Below are 9284 nucleotides of genomic sequence, written 5' to 3' on the forward strand. Positions count from 1 at the left end.
AATATGGCCAACATACACATGGCTGGAGAAGTCATAAATCCTAGAGAAAACCCTACCTCTGACATATGCCTAGACAAATGTAATTCCTTGCTGTGTGCTAAATATCTCTGCTAGATAGCTTTAGCTGTCAACTTGACACACCTGGGCAGGGAGCCTTAATGGGGGCGTTGCCACCATTGGACTGGCCTGTGGCCATGTATGTGGGGCATCTTCTTGATTACTGAGTGATATGAGAGGGCCCAGCTCACTGTGGGTGGTTGTTCTGTACTGTATAAGAAAGGCTGAGCGGAGGCCACAGGAGCAAGTCAGTAAAGCAACATTCGTCCATGGCCTGTGCTCCAGCTCCTGCCTCCAGGTTCCTGCGCTGAGTTCCTACCTTGGGCTCCCTGATGAACTATGACCCGAGAGATGTAAGATAAGGTAAACCCTTTCCTCCCCAAGTTGGTATTGGTCAGAGTGTTTTGTCACAGCAATTGAAGGCAAACGAGAACAATATGGATCCTTACACTTACAGACAAGTATTACCACTCACCACTCAGCTACAGCCATCTTGAAGAAGCTATCAAATTGGCCAGATCTACAACATTTTAGCACAAAAATGAATAGTAATGATAATGGATTATAATACACTATGTAAAATTTGAGGAGAAATGAAGTAATTAATGCACTATAGAGTGACAATCAATAATTACAGAAAGGTCTGTGAAACTTGAAGAAAATCACCATTTGGAAACTGCAACAGTAACAGCTGATTCGTGTTAGAATCATCACTGGGTGAAAAAACTAATGTAAAATGTCAAGGAAGTATGGGTGATTTAAATACCTCCTCAGAAAACAATTTCTATTAAATAAGGCATAAAATGGTTCTTAGGTATCTTTTCTAATATTTTATTTATTATTTTTATTTTATGTGTATGAGTGCATTGCCTGCATGTAGGTAGGTGCACCTGTGTCCTACAATGGAGGTCAGAAGAGGGCATCAGATCCCCTGGAACTGGAGTTAAGGACCGTTGTTACCACTATGTGGGTGCTGGGAATCAAACCTGGGTTCTCTGCAAGAGCAGTGCACTTAACTGCAAAGCCATCTCTCCAGCCCCTCTTATGTATCATTACAGTAAAGAAACCCAGATAGGCAGCATCTTAACCACGTGATCAAATTTACCATCTCTAGTCAGGGGCCAGCAACAGCATGTGCCTCCCAACACCCCACACTGAGAAGGACAAGGCATCGCTTTGTGTTGGTCCTGGCACAAAGGGCACACGCTGAACCTAAACATAGGATATTGACAGCCTGAACGGGAGGATATTCTACAAGTGACTCTACTGTCACAGCCATGAAACACAAAGACAGACAGCAGGGCAGTCAGTGGTGTGTCAGAATGGTGTGCAGCTTCCCAACTCTGGAGCTCAGTTAACACAAAGAATAACTTGAAACCAGTCAGAGGGCTGGCAAGATGGCTCAGCAGGTAAAGGTGTTCACTGCCATGCCTGACAACCTGAGTTTGATCCCTGGAACCCACATGGTGGAGGGAGAGAATCAACTCCCAGAAGTTGTCCTCTGACATACACACACACTTGACTGTATGTGTCACACCCATGCATGCATGCATACATACATACATACATACATACATACATACAGTCAAAAAATATTCAGTGAAATCAGCCAGGCATATCTACACCACAAAATTCAGCAAGCTCTGTGGATTGCCCCACACACACACACACACACTGACCAGTGGAACAGTGCTCCACTGGAGCTGAAGGGAGTCCAGAAGATGTGATAGCTAAATGTGCCTGGACCTGGACATCTGAAGGACATTATTGGAACCATCGAAGACAGTCCAATGGGCACTGAGGATTAAATGATAGGACTGGGGAGAAGGCTCAGTGGGTAGGGCGTGCTGTGCAAGCACAAGGACCTGACATCGGATCCCCAGTTCCCCTGTAAAAGCTGGGAGTGGTGATCCCTGTGACCCCAGTACCTGGGTAGGGCTCAAACAGGTGATCTTGGGGATGGCAAGTAGGCCAGGCTAGACATTTCCAGGTTATCTCAAAAAATAAGGAAAAGCAATAGAGGAAAACATTCCAGCATCTACCTCTGACCTATATATGGACCTGCACATGCAGATACATGCACACACACAAACATGTACATATACACATATAAGCACATATAAATTTGTATATACACACATAAACATACATACCTGTATACATATATATATACATACACATCAATACAAATTCACACATATACACATATATGCATACCTGCACATATGCACACATAAACACACATATACACACATTCATATATATGTGCACATGCATCTATACACATACACACATGCAATTATGTATAGACATGCATACAAATTCACACATACACATACCTGTACCCAGAAATACATATATACACATACATAAATACCTGTACACGTGCATGTATGCACATATATACACACGCAATTACATGCACATACACATACAAGTTCACACATACATACACATATACACACACATACACCAAAATGATAGAATTATATCAGTATTGCTTTCCCATTTAAAAACAATTTTTTGAAATGTTTTGTCATGTGTCTGTGTGTGGGTGCACGTGTGTACAGGTGTGCAAGTATGTGTGTGTACATGCATGTTCAGGCCCAAGGCTTACATCAGGTGTCCTCATCAACTATTTCCCACCTTAGTCATTGAGGCAGGGTCTTGCAGTTGAACACGGAGCTCACCTTTTCGACAAGTCTACCTAGCCAGCTTGCTCCAGAGAGCACTCATCTCCACGTTCAGAGTGCTGGGATTGCAAGCGGACCACCATGCCCACTTGACATTCACATGGGTGCTGGGGATCCTAACCCTGGTCCTCAAGCTTGCTTGGCAAACACCTTACCCAGGGAGCCATCTCCCCAGCCCACATTCCCAAATTTGAAGACTACCATGCCTACACAGGAGAAAGTCCTTAGGATATACATGTTGAAGTATTAAAAACCAGTAAGGTGTCATATCTGCAATTTATTCCCAAAGGTTAAAAAACCCTCTATGCATGTCTGCATATCTATGAAATAAAAAGGCAAATGGTCAAATGTTAGTGTCGCTTTAGAGAGTCAGGGATTAGGGAATAAAGTGTGTGTGGGAGTTCATTTTACTATTATTACCACTTCTGTATAAATTTGAAATTATTTCAAAAATTATTAAGCAGTTCTATTTTAATCAAGTCTAAGACTGTGGCTCTCTTGCTACTTAGCTGGGAGCTAAATTCCTTTCACATTCCATGAAATTAGAGAAAAGCCAGAGGGGCAGTGGCGAGTGGAGTGTGGATCCATCGCAACACGGGTAACTGGGCGCCATCTTCCCTGGGCTGCTGTCCTGCCTCTCAGGTCCCTGTAGGCAACTCTGGGAAACCTGTCTTTTATTTCTCTCCTTGGGAATCAGACCTCAGTCAGATACAGCCCATCAGATACTTTACTTCTATAGGAACTAAAAGAGGTACAAACATGATTAAAAGCAGTTCTTAGGGGAAACTAATGTTCTTGTTGGTTTTGCTTTTTTATCAGACTTAGATTATTAGGATATTAGTAGTATAATACTCTAGATTACCTCCATTATTAGATATTAAGTATCACTTAAGTTCTAACACTTCATTGGTTTAAAAAAGTAGCATTGAGCCTCCAATAAATTTTTAAGCAATTCAATTAAAAAATAATGAACAGAAATCACAAGAACAAGGGTTTGTTTCAGAACTCCCCACCCCCTTATAAGACAGCAGGTTCTTTGAAAGATTGCTGAGACCAACAGTCCTTCTGGTGAGATTTATTAGGGAGTTAGACCAAGAGCCTCATCAGGATAGCCCAAGCTAATAATAGCATGACTGGGTCCTGGAGGGAGAACCCTAAAGTCCCCTTAGCTCTGGAACATCAGGAGTTGTGGGTCCACACCACAGGCAGTGTGATGGGCCTTGGAGGGAGAGAGCCTTTAGTTCTAGGGAACATAGGGATTTCTTGTTCTTATAGGTTTTCCTGGGGAGGAGTAGTGCCAGTGCCAGCCTGCCAAGATGGACAGTACCTGAAAGGGGGAGTGAGGATTGAAAGAAAAAACAAGAGACAGAAAAGATACTTGAGAGGACTGTCAGTAGAGACTGCAGCCTCAGTTTATTTCAGCTCTGCCTTTTTATACAGAACACAATTAGTTTCAACAACTGTTTTTCCCACCTGTATCTGAGGGTCAAGGAGCGGTCAAATACTTGTTTTTTGAGCTCCACCATATAAACACATTCCTCCTGATTTGGCAGATTAGGTACTGGTGTGCAAAACACAAACTCAGTAAACAAGCTTGCCACAGCTTATGTACATTATGGATTAATAGCTCCCAACAGAGTAGGAGAAGTTTATACTGTGTCACCTGACCTACGTGTCAGGGGTCACAAGTCGGGAAAGTACTAGATAGAAGTTATAATTCAAGGTTGTCTTGGGCCTGGGTGTCAGGGGAGCTGAGCTTGCAGAGGCAGACTCCAGGTCACAGCAGGTTGTTTAATCAGCTAGGTCCAGAGTGGGGGCATGGCCTGATTCCTGGGTAGGAAACTGTTGGAGCTCTGGGATCTAATTCTTCCTCCTCTCCTTCCTCCCTCCCTCCTTCTTTTACCTCCATTTTTCCTTCCTCCCATCCTGAGATGCCAGAGCTCTAAGTTTAAATCAAAATCTTCTGAAGCAGGCACAATGCTCCTGAGGGTAACTCTTTCTTTGACCCCCCACAGTGCCTCCCCACAGGTGGGCAGGGTTGTTGAATGAGACAAGACAGTGAGTTCCTTGGGGACCATAACCTGAATCAACACTATAGATGATCAGGGAGTCAGAATGGCGCTAAGCCCTAATGAAGAGCCCATGGCAATTGAGAAGACAGGCCTCTCCTTTTCCAGTGTGCACAGCATCACAATGGGAGAGGTGAGGCGAGTGGGTGCTCAGGTCTCAGCAGCACTTTCACAATGACTGCTCAGATTTTCTGAAGTCTGAGCAGCATTTCTCTTTGGGGAGGATTAATGCCCATCGGAAGTCTCAGTATCTTTTTACTTGTTGGCAGGCACACTCCATACCTTAAGTTTTAAAAGGAGCAAAGAAGGGGTTGGACAGATAGCTTAATAGTGAAGTGCATCCTCTTGAAGAGGACACAGGATCAGTTCCCCACACCCATATCTGGCAGCCCACCACTGCCTGTAACACCAGTTCCAAGGGACCGCATGCCCTCTTCTGGCCTCCATGGGTACCAGTCATGCACATGGTGCACTTACATGCATGAAAGTATACACTCATACACAAAACTAAATAATTCTTAAAAGAAGTAAAGAAGAAAGTTTGGGGTCGCTGCATGAAATATTTGCAGTCTGCTCCAATGAACAATTGGAGGCAATCACCAGGGGCTGCAGGGTGGAAGGACTTTGGGCTTGGATGCCTCTGCCCATCAGGTCTGGGATACAGCAAGTCAGGAAGCCTCAACCTCTATCCTTGAAGGTGGTGTTTCCAGCAAAAAACAATAAAAACTCATGCTATGGAACTATAAACCATTGTAAATGCATAAACATACACATGTATAAAATTTTACAAATTAAAAAAATGTTTAAGGAGAGTCTTGCTATGTTGCCCAGGCTAGCCTTGAACTCCTGTGTTCAAGTAATTTTCCTGCCAAGTCTCCTGAGTAGCTGAGATTACAGATATATGCCATCACTCCCTACTATATGGACATAAGTCCACTAAATTTTCTTTCAACTTAGAAGAAATTTTTTGAGCAGACCACCAGAGAGTGCCTAGTTCTGGCAGCCCTCTAGCCTCCCTCTGGCAGAGGGCCTGAGAACATAGGGGACTGCCTGAGAGCACCAGGATCCTGCCTCCACGTGGTGGTGAGCTTCCCCTAATTGCACCATACCTATCCCCCTACCTGGGATTTCCTGAGGCCCCCTCTCAAGGCCCCAGGGTAGATCTGGATTTGGTAGGCTAAGGCTGAGATCCTAGCAGACAGCCCAGGAGGGTGGGTTTCAACCTACATCAGTGAAGCAGTTCTGATCTCAGTAGACTGCCAGAGAGTGCCGAGTTCTGGACTGCCTCTGGCATAGGGGCTGAGAACACAGGGGACTTCCTGAGAGCTCCAGGATCCTGCCTCCACATGGTGAAGGAAGCCTGAGTGTACCTGACTGGAACCTGAATTGGACTTCTGTATGTACTCCTGAATAGCTGATCTGAAGCCATCAGTTCCCTCCAAATTAAACCTGAAAGAACCTGAGCCCTGTACAAACCACCTTTATATAACCAATAAAGGATCTAGGCACCCGATAATACAAACAGAAACCTATGTCAACTTAATTCTCATACCCGAATCATAAACAACAAAAGAAATTCACATGCAAAATTCACAATGAAAGAATATTAACATGGGAAGCCAAACACTATGTCCCCACCAAACTCCATCAAACCTGTAAAAGAGTTCTACAAGGAGAACCCCCTAGAGATAACCCAGGACACTGAATTTAAAAGAACAATCATAACCATGATCAAAGAATTCAACAAATTTAAAGAACACACGAACAAACAAATCAAGGAACTAAAAGAAGATAGGGCTAACCTTCTGAATGAATTCACAAAAGAGAAACATTGAAGACAACTCAGGCAGAAATGAAGAAGGAAGTGCAAAACTCAATAAGCCAACTTGAAACAATAGGGGAAAGCCTCACCGCTAGAATGAATGAAATGGAAACAGAATATCAACCCTGGAGGATAAAGTTGAAGAACTGGACCACTCAAGCAAAGATTATGAAAAATTTAAAAAAAACAGGATGGAATATGCAAGATATGTGGGACACCACGAAAAGGCCAAATCTATGTAAGGATCATAGGAATAGAGGAAGGAGAAGAATTTCAGGTTAATGGTGTTGACCACATCTTAAATAGGATTGTAGAATTTCCCAAAATTAAGGAAAGACATCCCCATATAAATACAGGAAGCACATAGAACACCAAATAGACAGGATCAGAAAAAAAACTCCCCATGACATATCATAGTAAAAATACTAAATGTACAGAACAAAGAGAGAATACTGAAAGCAGCAAAAGAAAAACAACAAAGGAAAACATACAAAGGAAAACCCATCAGAATTACGGCTGACTCAGAGCAAACTATGAAAGCCAGAAGAGGCTGGACCAAGGTATTTCCAGTTCTACATGACAATAGATGCCAGCCCAGAATACTGTACCCAGCAAAAAATATCTATTATAGTTGAGGGTGAAAGAAAAATCTTCCATGACACAAATAGCCTGAAAGAATACATGTCCACAAAACCAGTCCTTCAAAGAATACTTGAAGCAACAGAGAGAAGATAGAGAAACAACAATTCCCTAGGGGCAACGAAAGAAAATAAACAAAGATATAATCTAGGAAACACAAAATTACACAGAGAACACAAACAGCAATCAAAATGACAGCAACCAATACACATTTTTCAATAATAGCCTTAAATATCAATGGACTGAACTCCCCAGTCAAAAGACACAGGCTTAGTGAATGGATTGAGAAACAAAATCCATCTCTTTGCTATTTGCAAGAAACCCATCTCACCTTCAAGGACAGGCACTACTTAAGATAAAGGATGGAAAATAATATTCCAAGCAAATGGCACAAAGAAACAAGCAGGGGTTGCAATTCTAATATCTGACAAAATAGACTTCAAAGTAAAACTAATCAGAAGAGATAAGGAGGGACACTTTATTCTGATCAAAGGAACAGTTAACCAAGAAGATATTACAATCCTTAACATATGTGGTTAAGACACAGATTAATCCCAACACATTAATAGTAGGGGACTTCAATATCCCACTGTCTCCATTAGACAGGTCAACTGGACGAAGAATAAACAGAGAGATGTCTGAATTAAATGATACCATACAACAAATGGACCTAACAGATATCTTTCGAATATTCTACCCAAGCACCAAAGAATATACTTTCTACTCAGCACCCCATGGAAATTTTTCAAAACTTGACCACAACAAATACAAAAAAATGAAATGTTTCCATGCATTCTGTCAATGCAATAAAGCTCAAAATCAACAGTGGACAAAGTCCTAGCCACTACACAAACTCATGGTGATTGAACAACACACTCCTAAACAATCAGTGGGTCAAAGGAGAAATTAAGAAAGAAAAGAATCAATCCCTGGAATTCAATGAAAAGGACAGTACAACACAGCACAATCTCTGGAACACTTAAAAGCAGTCCTAAGAGGGAAGTGTTTACATAGCTCTAAGTGCCTACATTAAAAAATTAGAAAGAGCCCAAATAAACCACCTAACACTCCAACTCAAGAAACTAGAAAGGCAAGAAAAAATGAAACACAAACCCAGCAGAAGAGTAGAAATAACAAAAATTAGAGCAGAAATTAATGAAATAGAAACAAAGAAAACAATGCAAAGAATCAATGAATCTAAGATCTGGTTCTTTGAAAAGCTAAACAAGATAGACACACTCTTAGGCCAGTTAACCAAAAGAAGGAAAGAGCAAATCCAAATCAACAAAATCAGAGATGAAAGGAGAAACATCATAACAGACACCCAAAAGATCCAGACTATTATAAGGGAATATTTTAAAAACCTATACACTACTAAATTTGAAAATCTAAAAGAAATGGATGGATATCTGAAATCATGGGAACCTCCAAAGTTAAACCAAGAAGAGATCAATAGTTGAAACAGACCCATAACATATAGGGAAATCAAAACAGTAATACAAAGCCACGCAACTTAAAAAAGCCCAGGCCCAGATGGATTTACAGCAGAATTCTACCAGACATTTGAAGAAGACCTCCAACCAAAACTACTTAAATTATTCAAAAAGATAGAAACAAAGGGAGAACTCCCAAATTCCTTCTATGAAACCAGCATCACTCTAATACCCAAACCAGGTAAAAATGCAAACCAAAAAAGAAAACTATAGACCCATATCCATAATGAACATAGATGCAAAATTCTCAACAAAATACTTGCAAACTGCATACAGACACACATCAAAAAGATCATTCACCATGACCAAGTAGGCTTTATTCCAGAGATGCAGGGATGGTTCAGTATATGTAAGTCAATAAACATCATTCATCATATAAATGGACTCAAAGGCAAAAACCACATTGTCATCTTAATAGATGCAGAAAAGGCTTTTGATAAAATTCAGCATGCATTTATGCTCAAAATCCTAGAGAGAACTGGACTGGAGGGAACATACCTCAACATAATTA

The sequence above is a fragment of the Nannospalax galili genome, unplaced genomic scaffold, assembly GCF_000622305.1.
Source record: "Nannospalax galili isolate Female #2095 unplaced genomic scaffold, S.galili_v1.0 scaffold469, whole genome shotgun sequence".
NCBI classification, from domain to species: domain Eukaryota; kingdom Metazoa; phylum Chordata; class Mammalia; order Rodentia; family Spalacidae; genus Nannospalax; species Nannospalax galili.